Raw genomic sequence first — 14,799 nt, forward strand, 5'->3', positions numbered from 1 at the left:
GGACTGTGTGGCTGGCAGCATTTGAGACATTCATTTTTTATCTGCTCTGTCTTCATGGTCTCTGGTTTTCCTCCTCCTCTTTGCCGCTCACACAGGCTGTTTCCTCCATGCGCCTCAGCACAGGCTCGGTGTGTGGAGGGGAGAGCAGGAGTCGCTGCGGGAAGGCCTGCTTTTCTCCGTCAGCGCTCACAGCGGCCCGGGCTCCGTGGAAATGTGCAGGCTGCAGAGCCCTGAGTGACGGAGGCAGAGTGGCCCGGAGAGGCAGAGGGCAGTGGGCTCAGCCATGTTCCCCGGGGCCTACCCTGTTGTATGCACTTTGCCACCCTCAGCACCTCTGCCTACAGAGTCATGGGTCTATTTTATGACCCCGACCACTGTCACAAAGACCGGGCCTGCAGGAAGACAAGGTGGGACGCAGGCATCCTTCCATCCTCCCCCCTTCCTCCCTTCCTCCTTCCCTCCCCTCTTTCCCCCTCCCTCCCTCCCCCCCTCCCTCCCCCCTCCCTCCCTTCCTCCCTTCCTCCTTCCCTCCCCTCTTTCCCCCTCCCTCCCTCCCTCCCTTCCTTCCTCCCATCCTCCCTCCCTCCCTCCCTCCCCTCATTCTCCCTTCCTTCCTTCCTTCCTTCCTTCCTTCCTTCCTTCCTTCCTTCCTTCCTTCCTCCCTCCCTCCCCTCATTCCCCCTCCCTCCCTCCTTCCACCTCCCTCCCTCCCTCCCTCCCCCCTTCCTCCCTTCCTCCCTCCCTCCCCTCTTTCCCTCTCTCTCCCTTCCTTCCTTCCTCCCTCCCCCCTCTTTTCCTTCCTTCCTTCCTTCCTCTGCCCTTCCCACACCTCCCTCTTCATGCTTTTCTTCTTCCCTCCCTTCTGTTCTTTGGGTGCCAGCAGTAGCTCACGCTCTGTGTTCAGGGCTGGCAATACTATGACAAGCAAGGCAGGCACAATCTGTGAAGTGCCACCTGCAAGTGTTGATGAGGTTTTTACAGAGGAAGGAACTTGAGTGGCCCTTGAAAGAAAAGCAAAGGTGGCAGAAAATTCCAGAAAAAGGAACATGTACTGTCATGGAAGTATTGCATGGAGGTAACCAGTTACGAAATGCTTAGAGACTGTGGTAGCTTAGGGATCCCCCACCCACTTCAGGAAGCCTTCCTTGACCCAGCCAGGAGGTTTTAGACCAGCGGTTCTCAACCTGTGGGTCGTGACCCCTTTGGCGGTTGAAAGGGGTCACCTAAGACCATCCTGCATATCAGATATTTGTATTGCAATTCATAACAGTAGCAACATTACAGTTATGAAGTTGCAACGAAAATAATTTTATGGTTGGGTCACAACATGAGGAACTGTATTTAATGGGCCAGAAGGTTGAGAACCACTGTTTTAGACAGTCCTTCCTGAGAGTTCCATCGAGCCCATGAGCACACCTCAATGTCTGATACCACCACATACTGCCCTCAGTGTCTCCACGAGGCTGCCTCCTTCAGGAGGCTGTGAGCATTGCCCAACACACCGTCAGAGCAGCTATGAGATGTTCGTGGAATCAGTAAGGGAGTAGGCAGTTGTAGCTGACTGCCACATTGGACCCCCACTTTTTAAAAAAAAACAAAACATATTTTTATTGATTTCAGAGAGGAAGGAAGAGAGAGAGAGATAGAAACATCAATGATGAGAGGGAATTCCTGCACATCCCCGACCAGGAATCAAGCCCACAACCTGGGCATGTGTCCTTGATGGAAATTGAACCCGGGACCCTTCAGTCCACAGGCCGACACTCTATCCACTGAGCCCAACAGGCTAGGGTTTGACCCTTACTTTTAAAACTCTAGGAAAATCTGCCCACTGGGAAGACCAGGATCTGGTGCGATTTGGTAAAGCCTGGGTCCCCGACACCTTCAACCAGAAATCACAAGGGAAGCTGAGGCAGAGACCGGATTTCTTGGCGAACTCTCCCCCTGTCTTTCGGCTCCTGCACTGACAACTCCAGCCTTGAATTTAGAATGAGGTGACTAGAACTAATTGTGTCACCTGCTGCCTGCTCTCAATCGCAGTTCCGTTAAATTTATTGATCTCTTTGGTCATCAGGGGCCATTATCATAACCAAATGCTGTGGCCTTAATGATGGCACCTGCGCTCATCCGTCTCACACAAGTGGACAGCCAGACACTAAGCGCCTGTTGAAAGGCCATTCCCAAGCTGTGCAAGTTAATGCTGCTCTCGGATTAGTCCTGATTATGTCCCTGGACTGACATTATAATCTGCCTTTCCTATTGAAGGGAAAAGTGACAACACAGCCTGGTACAGAACTGGCATAATTTTTTTTAACCTTTTCAGTTTGTTCTATCACCTTTCTCGCTTTCCTCTAAGACTAGGACCATTTCTTTCTTCTTTAAAAAAAACCTGACTATCATTGGGTACCAATCTCAATTGTTCTCTAAATTATTTTATTGTCATTAAAAAAAGAATTATTTGTGGGGGATTTTTCTCCTTAAAAAATTTACAGCAATAAAATTGAGATTTTTCTAATCACTTTAATTTTTATATTAAGCCATGCATATTGGCTTATAAAAAGCCATGCAGATTAATGGCATAAAGTTTGATGAATTTGGGGGTAAGTATGTACCCATGAAACCATCACTACCATCAAGGTCATACACACACCCATCACCTTCCAAAGTTTCCTCCTGCCACAAAAAAATGAGTTTTATGGATTACCTAATAACACACCTCGATGTTATATTTATCTAAAATAGCAGTTTTGTATTCACAGAGGAAATAAATCACTTAATTAAGAAATAGCGTTGCCCCAGCCAGGTAGCTCAGTTGATTAGAGCATCGTCCTCATACGCCAAGGTTACAGGCTTCATACCCAGTCAGGGGACCTACAAGAGTCAATCCATGAACGCATAAACAAGTGGAACAACAGATGGATGTCTTTCTCTCTCTTTCTCTTTCTAAAATCAATAAAAGAAAAAAAAAGAAATAGGGTCTCTGAGAGTTGTTTGTTCTCTATAAACGTTAACAGATGCTTGGAATTTACATTTTGAAAGTGGAATTTACATTTTGAAAGTGTTCCTACTAAGAAGCTTTGCCATCTAAAAAGCAGTTCTTGTTGTTTTCAGTTAAAATGTCGCAGTCTGGGCCTCTGCCCACGAGACGCACTTTCCAGTCACGTGGAAGGCGCTCCAGGTAGCCTTGCCTGTTTGGTGGTACGGGATGGAGGCTAACCTCGGTGTAACTCAGGCAGAGGAACCCTGATTTTACACTGCAGGACACTCCGCGTCATTGTACCTGATGAGAGCAGGGCTGGAGCCCACTCATCTGTGCGGCCTCCCTCCCGTGGCACCAGCTTCTCACTGCACATCTGCTCAATGCTTTTGTCTCTTCCAACTGGTATCTTCTTCCCCTGCTCTTCTTCCTTATCTGTTATACAGACCTCTTCCGTTAGCAGGTCTTCAACTCAACATCACGAGTGTGACTTCCCACCTGTCCCTGCTTCTAACTCAGGTTCACGACGGCCTACCTCTAAGTTCCCGAGAACAGGACCTGAGCAGCCCAGCTCATCTTTCGGAACCAGGCCTCACACACGGTGGGTACCGGCTAGCCTGCACAGGTGCCTCTCTGGGCAAGATGCCTGGCCTTGCGCCCGTCAGCTGTGACAGTGGTAAGGATCAGAAAATAGACACAGGACTCTTCAGACCGAGGGGCTGAGGGTGGCAATGTGCAGTACAGCAGGGTAGGGCCTAAGTCTCAATTTATCTTTAGTGTTTGTTTAAGCATGAGAACAAGGATTGCTTGAGCCATGTATGTTTTTCTACATGGGAAACAAGGATAGGTGTAGCTATCACTCCCCGTGGCCTTCAAAGATGTACAATCCTAATACCAAATTATCTCAAGAGACTCAAAAAAACCCACCCACCCAACCAACAAAAAACACACCCTTAGAACTGAAACTCCAGTACTAACTTCCTGCCAATCCCAAAAACGTGCTGAGTGACAGGCCACATTGCAAATTAGCTTAAGCCAGAAGAAGGTTTGATGCCAGGTAAACCAGGTACGGGAAGAAAGGGGTTGCAGCTGACCTCCAGCTGACCTGGGACAGGGCTCACGTGCTCTCTATCTCCATCTCCGGCCTCTGCATCTGGCCATGTGGGCATCACTGCTCTCCAACCAGCTGATCCTGTGTGGGACATCTGCTCAGGGCTCTACTACATCCTTGAAGATTCCCAACCAGAGAAGAAAAGAGATTTCTTAAACCCTAGGAAAAGATTCTGATGGATTCAGCTTAGTCACATACTGTATCAGTCAATGTTTAGGAGAAACAGAAGGAGTAGGAGACATACAGGGTCTCCCCCCCCCCAAATATATATATATACTTTAACAGCTGATAGCTCAATTTTGAAAATGAAATTCATTTTAATAAACACTGCCTTTATAATTATTCAAAGTGTGTGTGTATACATTTTGGGGATACCCTCTCTCTATATATATATTAAGAGTGTTATTTTAGGGAATTGGCTTACCTAATTGTGGGGACTGGCAAATCTGAAATGTGTGGGGTAGACTGGCAGGCAGGAAACATAGCAAGAGTTAAGACTGAAATCTTGGGGTGGGATTTCTTCTTTGGAAAAATACCAGATTTCGCTTTGAAGGCTTTCAACTGATAGACTGAGGTCTACCCATATCACCAAGGGTAACCTTTACTTTAAATGTTACCCTTTAAAGTAACTGATTTTATTTTATTTTTTAAATATATTTTTATTGATTTCAGAGAAGAAGGGAGAGGGAGAGAGAGAGAAATATCAATGATGAGAGAGAATCATTGATCAGCTGCCTCCTGCATGCCTCCTACTGGGGATGAAGCATGAAACCCAGGCATGTGCCCTTGACCAGAATCAAACTCGGTACCTTTCAGTCCACAGGCCAACACTCTATCCACTGAGCCAAACCAGCTAGGGCTAAGTCAACTGATTTTAGATGTTAATCACATCTACAAAATACCTTCACAGCAACATATAGATTAGTGTTACATTAATCTAGCTAGCCAAGTTGATACATAAAACTAACCATTATAATGCTCACCTATTGGTCCAATTAATGGGGCCACAGGGCACTTGGGTATTAGGATTGGAATAGGTTGGGCCATTTGCCCACCCAATGGTCATAGGTAGGGACTCAAGAATAGAAATGAGATTAGCCAAGATATGAACACCTTTAAACCCACAAACCACCTCACTGTTCTATCCAGGAGTCCAAGAGATGGCTTCGACAATGGGCCAGAAGCTGACCTAGAACACGTCTTGTCAGTTCCTAAACTCAGCCTCAACAGTGCCACATGGATGGGAAATGAGGACACGGGATGCCTGCTTTACTCAGTTTATAATGGCAATGCAACCTCAATAAGTGTGGCTTTTTCTTTTTGTCTTGTCTTTTGGATAATACTTTGCTTCTCATGGTCCCCAAGGGTTAATAAAATGTACAGGAGAAAAAAACTAAATAGATTCATGCTATAAAGTATTTATTATTAATAGATAACACAATAATCAATGCAATCAACACACTATAACTTCCAGTGTATACATTATTTTTTTTTATTGATTAAGGTATTACATATGTCTCATTATCTCCCCATTGCCCCCCACCCCCGCTCATACCCTCAACTCCCCTGGTATCTGTGTTCATTGGTTAGGCTTATATGCATGCATACAAGTCCTTTGGTTGATCTCTCCCCCTTACCCCCACCTCCCCTACCTTACCTCTGAGGCTTGACAGTCTGATCAATGCTTCTCTGTCTCTGGATCTGTTTTTGTTCATCAGTTTATGTTGTTCATTATATTCCACAAATGAGTGAGATTATGTGATATTTATCTTTCTCTGACTTTTTTTCACTTAGCATAATGTTCTCCTGGTCCATCAATGCTGTTGCAAATGGTAGGAGTTCCTTCCTTTTTACAGCAGCATAGATTTCCATTGTGTAGATGTACCATAGTTTTTTAATCCACTCATCTGCTGATGAGCACTTGGGCAGTTTCCAAATCTTAGCTATTGCAAATTGTGCTGCTATGAACACAGGGGTGCATATATCCTTTCTGATTGGTGTTTCTAGTTTCTTGGAATATATTCCTAGAAATGAGATTACTGGGTCAAATGGGAGTTCCATTTTTAGTTTTTTGAGGAAACTCTATACTGTTTTCCACAGTGGCTGCACCAGTCTGCATTGCCACCAGCAGTGCAGGAGGGTTCCTTTTTCTCTGCATTCTCGCCAGCATTTGTCATTTGTTGATTTGTTGATGATAGCCATTCTGACAGGTGTGAGATGATACCTAATTGTCCTTTTGATTTGCATCTCTCTGATGATTAGTGACTTTGATCATGTTTTCTTATGTCTCTTGGTCTTCTGTATGTTCTCTTTCGATAAGTATCTATTTAGGTTCATTGCCCATTTTTTGATTGGATTGTTTATCTTCCTTTTGTTAAGTTGTATGAGTTTCTTGTAAATGTTGGAGATTAAACCTTTATCAGAGATAACATTGGCAAATATGTTCTCCCATGCAGTGGGCTTTCTTGTTGTTTTGTTGATGGTTTCTTTTGCTGTGCAGAAGCTTTCTATTTTGATGTAGTCCCATTTGTTTATTTTCTCCTTAGTTTCCATTGCCCTAGGAGCTGTAATGGTAAGATATTGCTTTGGCATATGTCTGAGATTTTGCTGCCTGTGGATTCCTCTAGTATTTTTATGGTTTCCCATCTTACATTTAAGTCCTTTATCCATTTTGAGTTTATTTTTGTGTCTCGTGTAAGTTGATGGTCTAGTTTCATTTTTTTGTATGTATCAGTCCAATTTTCCCAACACCATTTATTGAAGAGACTGTCTTGACTCCATTGTATGCTCTTGCTTTCTTTATCAAATATTAATTGAGCATAGTGGTTTGGGTCAATTTCTGGGTTCTCTATTCTATTCCATTGGTCTATATGTCTGTTCTTGTGCCAGTATCTGGCAATTTTGAGAACAGTGGCTTTGTAATACAGCTTGATATCTGGTATTGAGATCCCTCCTACTTTGTTCTTCTTTCTCAGGATTGCTGCAACTATTCGGGGTCTTTTTTTATTCCACATGAATTTTTGGAGAGTTTGTTCTAAGTCTGTGAAATATGCCATTGGTATTTTAATGGGGAGTGCATTGAGTCTATAGATTGCTTTGGCAGTGCATACATTATTAATTCATTCAAAGGCTATGTTTTGAGTGTAGCTGTAACAATGTTCATAACTTAGGAGACTCCACGTACTATCACTTTCAACACAAAAGCTTCTTGACCTCCCTAGTTGCCCCAATGCCTTCCTTATATTTTTCTACCCTGCCCCCTCTCCCCTCTCTTGCTTGTTTATCTACTTATCTGTCTCATTCTGCTTGAAACGGAAACAAATAGAGTTTAAGGGACTTGCCTCAAGTCAGCGTCTCCTAACTTCTAGTCCAAAGCTAGTTAAAGGGTGGTTCACAAACCTGCAGTATCAGCATCACCACCGAGGCTGTGAGGAACAAAATTATTAGACTTACAAATCAGCATCAGGACACCAGACTCAATGAATTAGGTTCGCTGAGGGTGGGATCCAGGAATCTGTTCTAACAAGCACCCTAGGAAACTCATACACCACCAAAGTTCAAGAACCACTGCTTTAGGCCACCCATCTTGGCCTGCTCAATGCATGCTGGGGATTTGGCTTGACCATCTCACTGTCCTGTATCCTCCCAGAAGAACCTCACACTAAGACCTTGAACCTTTCTGTTCTGTATTGTGAGGTAACCCACCACACCAGTCAATCAGCAGTGCATTGCCCTAAGGCAGTGTTCGGCAAACTCATTAGTCAACAGAGCCAAATATCAGCAGTACAACGATTGAAATTTCTTTTGAGAGCCAAATTTTTTAAACTTAAACTATATAGGTAGGTACATTGTTATTAACTTAATTAGGGTACTCCTAAGGCTTAGGAAGAGCCACACTCAAGGGGCCAAAGAGCCGCATGTGGCTTGCGAGCCGCAGTTTTCCGACCACGGCCCTAAGGGAGTGTTTCTCAACCAGGAGTGATTTTGTTCCTCAGGGGACATTAGGCAATGTCCATAGACATCTTTGGTTGCCATGACTTCAGTGTAGGTGATAAAACCGGCATCTACTCAGCCAAGGCCAGGGATGCTGCTTAGCATCTTACAAAGCACAAGAGAGCTCCTCACAACAAAAGTTATCCAGCCAAGAATAAATATCAATAGTGCTGAAGCTGGAAAACCCTGCTTCAGAGAATCCTAACAATTGATGACCAAGATGCCTCAAGGTGACATTTTGACCTACTCCTCCCCTTCTCCACTGCCCACATTATTAATAGCCGCTTAGAAATGGCAAAGTTTGCTTGCTAGGCAGAGAAGTACTCGGATTTTGAACTTGATTCAGCAAAAGAAACTGCCACTTGATAGTGGAATCACAATATATCATTCCACAGTCATCCATCATCTTCCTCATTTAAAAAAGTGGAATAAGTCAAACATCACCCCATTAATATTTCACATATGTACATTGTACATTTAATAAAATATATGCCCTTTAAAAGTCATAATGCCCCCACTAAGACTTGTATGTGATATCATATAATTTTCTGGAAACTGGCATCTGGCTTGGAGAATGACTTCAATTTGTTTTCCAGACACATATGCCATAAATCATTATATCACCAGCTCTGATCACCACACCAGTGCTGGCCCGCAATAGATGTTTCTCAGCCTGCAAACATTTTACCACAGAAAGTTCTTATTTTTTAAAAGCTATAAACTAAATCCATGACCTTTGACATGCAATGAAACTTACAATATTTCTTTGGAAGTTTTAATTTGTATTATATCTTAGCAATAAAATAAAAAATTGAATAGAGAAAATATAAGTGGAATTGTGCTTGTCTTGGCCTAGTGTCTCCCAAAGCAATATCTGAGGTGAATGTTTCTGATGAGTAGCTTATTTGAGAACATGACTGCAGAGAGGAAAAGCTAGGGATGAGGAAAGGAAATTGGGAAGGAAGGGAATTCAACACAAACCTGCACCAGAAGTTGGCCACCCAGTGGATGGATAACTGGTCACTTCATACCATGAGTCTTTGGCGAGCCTTATGAAATGTGTTTCAGACGCATCAGTAAGTCTGAGTAAGAAGGGGGAAGCATGGGTCTGCTAGCTGCCAGTCCCATAGGTCAGGGTTGTTATACAGGTGTCTGCCTCTACAGACTTCATCTGTGAGTACTAAGTGTTCCAGGGATGCCCACAGATAGGAAGTGAGGGGAACCTAAAACAATAAAACAGGAGATTTCACCTGCAAGAAACTGTGGAAGCCAATGCGGAACTTGTCCCTGTAGAGGCAGCTACAATGAGAGGTAAGGCCAAGAGTAATTGAAGAAGTGAGTGAACAAGAAGTGTCTGAAACAAATAAATACGAATGCATACACTAAGTACTTATATAATAGTTGGTAATGATAATAGATATTTTCAATATTTTTCTTATCTACAGTTCTGTGTTGCCTAAAATGTATGGCTTCATTAGAAGGGAATTAGCATATGACATTGAAATATGCGGCTAAATTTGTACAGGACAAAGTATGCCTTCCCAGTGGATGGTAGCTTCTTGTATTCTTTGGATGAAATATTCAATATTGACTCTTTCTAGTATTTAGACTTCGGATCTGATTACTGTTTACATCCTGTCTATACAACATACTAGTTGTGTGACCTTGGGCAGGATATTTAACCTCCTGTGCTCTAATCTCCTCACCAGTAAAGTGGAGATGATAAAGCACCCACCACATAAAGTTATTATGAAAACAAATGAGTCAAACATGAAAAACACTAGGTGCTTGGCACACAGTAGGAGCTCCTAGTATCTGAACTACTCATAGCTAATGTTAGCTGTTATTATTATTATTTTTGTACACACCTAACCAAACTGTATGGAAGAAGATGGAAAGAGAGAGAGGATGGAATTAGTTGACCTAACTTTTCTTGAGACATTCCCACCATTAAGTAATCTCCCATGATTTGCAATCTGAGCAAACACTTTTAATTGCATGCCTTTTGTTTGGTTTTTAGGCACTTTGCTTACTCTAAGTTTTATTCAGCAATAAACTTTTAATGTACTTTAGAGAGCACTTAGTATGTCATTTGAGAATCGCTGAGTCAGGCTAGGGAGTTATTGAACAGCACAGTCATTAAAGTAAAACGCAAGAAACGCTAAAAGCAAAACATGATTCCATGACCCTGGATAAGTGGAGTTTGAGGACACATTTGCAGCCATGTGGCCAGAGGACGGCAAAATCCCCAGCTAAGACAAATCAGAAATGGTGTCTGTGCACCTACCTTGCGCTAAGTGCTGTGCTCAGACCAAACGTACCACGCTATGTGGGAGAGTCTCCAACTCAAGGAACTCGTGGCCTAGTAACCATGCTACTTAGTCTTCACACCAAAACTATAAACCGAGTACATGGACCAAGACTCACATTCTGTCTGAGGGAAAAGCTATCAGATGATTGAGCACCTATTGTGTACCAGTTTGCAACCTCCTTACAAGAAATGTATTCTCTTTTCCACTCTACATTTCCAACATAAGATCCCTAGTGTTCCAGAAGTTAAGCTAGCAATCTTTACAAGGGTATAAAGATAATAAGCCAAAGCAGAATTGTGCCCCGTGTCTAACATTCAGGTCATCATGTTGCCTATCACAGCTGGCTTTTCAGCTCTAGCCGGCCAATGACAATGTAAGGTCACTAGCTTGGTGTCAGGCATTTCTGAGCCCTGGCAGTGACAGAAAAATGCTGGTGATCATTCAGGGCCGTGAGTTGGACAGGAAAGATGAAACAGCTGATACCAAGAAACAAAAATTGGGAGGTTCTGGCCAATTTAAAAATAAACAAATCATATGCATGTTCATCCACAAATTGGTGTGGAACCATCTACTCAGTCAAATAATGGCCTCTCAGTGTCTATTGCAAGTTAATAAATAATAACTTCTAGAACACTAGGGATCTTATTTTGGATCTGCTGTGTATTCTGAATCCATGGTCAAGGGCCACCATTAAAAAAAAGTGTTGGGCTCTCTCAGCTGAGACTATTAAAGAGTTTACTCCTTTGAGCAATCTTATTCCATTTTCATACCCCCCTAAACAGTGGGTTATTAATCTGGGCATATATGAAATACCTGCAGAAGAGAGCATTCTTTCCATAACTTTGAGTACTTAACTCCTATGGTGCATATGTGTGTGTATATGCAATTATATATGTATGTACATATATAACATATACAAATATATATATATATATATATATATATATATATATATATATATATATATTAAAGAAGTAATATGCAAATGAGGTCAGGGCTCCATAATGGTCATGACCAGCTGAGGAGGAGGGGCCAGGCGAGGCCCTAAGCCTGAGAGATCAACACAGAGGGGTGCCTGCTCTGAGCCTCCACAGCGCGGCTGGGGGCAGGCCCCCAGGGGAGACACACACACACACACACACACACACATACACACACAAACACACACGGGGTGCCTGCTCCGAGCCTCCACAGCCAGACCGCCTCCATGGGGAACAGGCCTAAGCCATCAGTAGGACATCCCCTGAGGGCTCCCAGACTGTGAGAGAGGGCAGGCTGGGCTGAAGGACCCCCACCCCCCAGTGCACAAATTTCATGCACCAGGCCTCTAGTATGAATATATTTACTCTAACACTGTGGTTTTATAAAATAGTCCTGCCTTGAGAGACAGTATATTTCTCTCCCCACTTATTTATTTGTAATAATTTGTATTGATTTCAGAGAGGAAGGGAAAGGGAGAGAGAGATAGAAACATCAATGACGGGAGAGAATCATCCATCAGCTGCCTCCTGCACGCCTCCCCCTCCCCCTCCCCCTCCCCTCCCCCAGGGGATCAAGCCCACAACCCAGGGATATGCCCATGACTGGAATTGAACCCAGGACCCTTCAGTCTGCAGGCCAACGCTCTATCCACTGAGCAAAACCAGCTAGAGCTGCCCATTTATTCATTTATTTGGCAAATATGTACCGAGTACCTGGTCTGCTGACATAATGAGAATTATCACCCTGTGAGGTTTCCTAGGAGCTGGCCTTATTGGGAGCAAGGCACCTGTGCACCTGTGAGTTTCCATACTTTCTTTCTACATTAATCACACCTACCTAAATTATAGCAGGTATCAGTTATTCCACATAATCCACGGTGCAAGTACTGTAACTTTTTTTTCAAGTTTCCATAATTTAAGAATTGGCTTGTTCCCCACCTCTATCTTCCCTGCATTGTCAAAGGAAAAACAAAAACGGAACAAAAGAAGTCTTACGCAGTCTTGGGTGCCTGTGGGAGAGGTCGGGGAGGGAAGGGGAAGGGCTTGACAGTCTGACTTCCACAGCCATGAAGTAAAAGTCCCCATTCGTTGTTGCTTTTGCCCTCAGATAATGCCACTGTCCTGCTTTGAGTCTCCAACTGTCTTCAAGCTGCTCCAGCAATAGGGCATCTTGGCTCCCCAGGATGATGAGCCCCACAAGGAGGGTGAAATTCATGCAGGAGATTCTCGCTCTTCTCGTCTAGGTTCCCAAGCCTGGGACACTGAGCGCCGGGTCCCTGAGGAACCCACCCACCCATTGACCATTCAGTCCAAAGTCTATGCCTGGGTGTGCTGCACTCAAGTGCTTCTGGATGTTTTTGGAACAATGCCTGCCCCTTATTTCTCATCTTAAAGCTGGGAGCTACTTTTTTTTCTTTAAATTTTAAAAACACAAATCTCCCTGCCTACCAACCTTGGACAATAAATCTGAATTCTTTCAAGGGACTTAGGGTCCTCAAGATCCAGGAACAGTTCTATATTTAATCATGACCTATTCTTTTAATACCTTAGGGGGAAATGAACCCGAGGGGAGTATTAATGTAACTTACATGCCGGGAAATATTGTTTTATCGATGATCCAGCAGGTAATAGCTGGCATGGTCAAATTGGCATATTCGAAGAAGACAATGAAATGACTGTTTACTAAGGCGTAGCCAGTATGTTGGAAAAATCTCAAGGTGCATTCTTTTTCCATTGCTGCATAACAAGTTGCCCTAAAACTTAGAAGCTTATAACAACACACATTTGTTTCTTCCCAGGTTCTCTGGGTCAGGAATTCAGGCACAGCTCCTTGGAAGACTTGACTGAGGATGAAAGAGGCGCTTCCAAGCTCACTCACAGTTGTAGCCAGGCCCGACCCCAGGCCATGTGTGCCTCTGCGTAGACTTACATACAGCTATGCAGCTGTCAGAAATCACAGCGAGAAATCCCAAGCAGCCCTTTCCCCAGCTTTCTTCAATGTAACGCATAGCAAAACTATAGTACAATGTCATACCCTGAATACTGTCATTGATCCAGTCAAGATGCAGAACAGTTTTGTCACTGCAAGGATTCCTCATGTTGCCTTGTGTAGCCACATCCACTTTCCTCACACTTCTACCCACTCCTTAACCTCTGGGAACCACTGCTCTGTTGTGTTTTCCAATGATTTTGTCATTTTGAGAACTTTATGTTAATGAGTATATAACTTCTTAGGATTGTCATTTTTTAAACTCAGCATAATTCTCTAGAGATTAATCCAAGTTGTCGTGCTTATGAATAATTTGTTGCTTTTTATCGCTGAGAAGTATTCCTTGGTATGGAGGTACCATAGTTTGTTAACCATTCACTCACTGAAGAATACCCGGGTTGTTTTCAGTGTTTGCCTTTTAAGAATAAAGCTGTTAAGATGATTTGGGAACAGGTTTTTGAGTGAACATAATATTTCATTTCTCTGGGATAAATGCCCAGTGGTATAATCACTGGGTCATATGGTTGTTATATGTCTAATTTTTAAAGAAACTGACAAACTATTTTCCAGAGTATCTGTATTGTTAAACATTCTCATCAGCCATGTATGAGTGATCTGATTCCTGCACATCCTTGCCAGCATTTGATGCTGTCATTATTTTTTATTTGTTCCATTCTGACAGACATTTAGTGCTATTTCATTGGGATTTTAATTTGAATTTTCCTAATAGCTAATGATGTTGAACATCTTTTTATGTGTTTATTTGCCATCTGTGTATCCTCTTCAGTGAATGTCCTTTCATGTCTTTTGCCCATTTTCTAGTGGACTGTTTTTGTGGGGTTTTTTGGTTTGTTTTTTTTTGAGAATTCTAGATACTAGTCTTTTCTCATCTATATAGCTTGTAAATACTTACTTCCACTATGGGACTTATCTTTTTATCCTCTTAACAGGGTCCTTCACAGAGCAAAAGTTGTTAGTGTTGATGATGAAGTCCATTTTATCAATCTTCCCCGTATGGATCATGTTTTTGGTAACAAGTCTAAGAACTCTTTGTCTAGCAGGATCATAGCAATTTTATCCTGCTTTTTAATATAAGTTTTATGGTTTTACATTTACACCAGCGGTTCATTTTGAGTTCATTTTTGTATTAGGTGTGAGGTGTGGACAGAAGTTCGGTGTGCCACCTGTGGGTTGCTCCAGCATATTTGTGTAAGAAGCTATCCTGCCTCCATTGAATTGCTTTTGCAACTTTGTTGAGAACCTGCTGGAAATATTTTTGTGGGTTTATTTCTGAGTTCTCTATTCTGTTCTATCGACCTGTGTGTCTATCCTTCGGTCAATACCATACAGTCTTGATTATTCTGATTCCTCCTACATTATTCTTTTTCAGTATTACCTTTGCTCTCTATTCCTTCCATGTTTCTATATAAATTAAA

This window comes from Myotis daubentonii, chromosome 10, assembly GCF_963259705.1.
Source record: "Myotis daubentonii chromosome 10, mMyoDau2.1, whole genome shotgun sequence".
Taxonomy (NCBI): Eukaryota; Metazoa; Chordata; class Mammalia; order Chiroptera; family Vespertilionidae; genus Myotis; species Myotis daubentonii.